This window comes from Festucalex cinctus, unplaced genomic scaffold (genome assembly GCF_051991245.1).
Source record: "Festucalex cinctus isolate MCC-2025b unplaced genomic scaffold, RoL_Fcin_1.0 HiC_scaffold_415, whole genome shotgun sequence".
Taxonomy (NCBI): domain Eukaryota; kingdom Metazoa; phylum Chordata; class Actinopteri; order Syngnathiformes; family Syngnathidae; genus Festucalex; species Festucalex cinctus.
Window position 1 is genome coordinate 17,501 of NW_027520660.1, and position 1,737 is coordinate 19,237.

Consider the following 1,737-nt stretch of genomic DNA (forward strand, 5'->3'; position numbering starts at 1 on the left):
AATTCCCCATTGGTTTGAATGGCCGGGTTACCAGGAGCGGCGTCCGGGTTACCAGGAGCGCGAATTCCCCATTGGTTTGAATGGCCGGGTTACCAGGAGCGCGAATTCCCCATTGGTTTGAATGGCCGGGTTACCAGGAGCGCCGGGCGGGTTACCAGGAGTGCTGGCCGGGTTACCAGGAGCGCGAATTCCCCATTGGTTTGAATGGCCGGGTTACCAGGAGCGCCAATTCCCCATTGGTTTGAATGGCCGGGTTACCAGGAGCGCCAATTCCCCATTCATTTGAATGGGCCCCATTCATTTCAATGGCCCGGGTTACCAGGGGTGCAGTACCGCCGGTCGCCATGTGGGGCAGTGCAGATAGGGCACCCGGTGCCCTATGTCAGTACCTTTCTACCCAAAACGCAAAATGTAGTTGTCACGATTTCAGAAGGGAGTAATTTCAGACGAGGTACCTCCAGGGCTGAACAAGGGAGGCTCGCCAAACTTATGTCCGAAAAAGAGGAGGGTTGGGGCAGCCTCCTCGCGCAGACGGGCCGGTCCTGGCCTGGTTCTATTTTGTGTGGGACTTTGTTAAAGTCGGCGGGACCTCTCCGGACGGACTTTGACCGAGCGCAGCGCGCTATCGGCGGCCTCCCCGGCGGCGGGGGTCGGCCCTCTGAGTGGAGCAGAGGTGCCCCGGCCGTGACCAAGTGTCACTTTTCAAAAATTCGACAAAGTCCACCTCCAGACCTGAGGAGGGAGAGGGCCCGCCATCGAGTCCGAAAAAGAGGCGCCTCGGGCGGCCTGCTCGGCCGGGAGCGCCCGCTGCCCGGTTCTCAGATTTTTTCTAAGTCTGACTCGGGCTGAAAATATTTCAAAGTGTCACTCGGGCTGAAAATATTTCAAAGTGTCACTCGGGCCGAAAATATTTCAAAGTGTCACTCGGGCTGAAAATATTTCAAAGTGTCACGCAGGCTGAAAATATTTCAAAGTGTCACTCGGGCTGAAAATATTTCAAAGTGTCACTCGGGCTGAAAATATTTCAAAGTGTCACTCGGGCTGAAAATATTTCAAAGTGTCACTCGGGCCAAAAATATTTCAAAGTGTCACGCTGGCCGAAAATATTTCAAAGTCCCACGCCTGCCAGAAATATTTCAAAGTCCCACGCCTGCCCGAGAGCTCTCCAAGTCCCCACGCCTGCCCGAAAGCTCCCACAGTCTGACGCACCCACGCACGCGCGGGTGGAAGCACTTCCACCCCACACCACCCTGACCGAGCGGCATCCAAGACCCGCCTTCGGAGGGCCCCCGCCGGCCGGCGCTCGCGCCGGTGTTCGGGCGGACGGCTCCTCCGGCCTGCGGGTCGCACTTCAGCGCCCTTGGCGGCCGCGAGCGAGGGCTCGCACGCGACGGCGCGCCCCATCGGAAGCGAGACCGAGACGACCACCTCTGGCGACGGCGCCAGATCCCGCCACGGAGGGCCCCTGTCGGCCGGCGCTCGCGCCGGTGTTCGGGCGGACGGCTCCTCCGACCTGCGGGCTGGCGCGGAAGCCTTCACCCAGCCGTCCCACGACGGAGCCCGGCGCCCCGCCGGCCCTCCGCTCCCCCCCCCCAGGAGCGGCGGTGCCCGGAGGCTGGTGGCGGTGCCTCCGGCGAGCACCCGTTTCTCAAAACCTCTCACCTCGGAGGTCGGCGGAGGAGGAGGCAGGAGTCCCTATCTCTCCCCCCGCGCCAAGGCCCCACTCTGTGGCCTTAA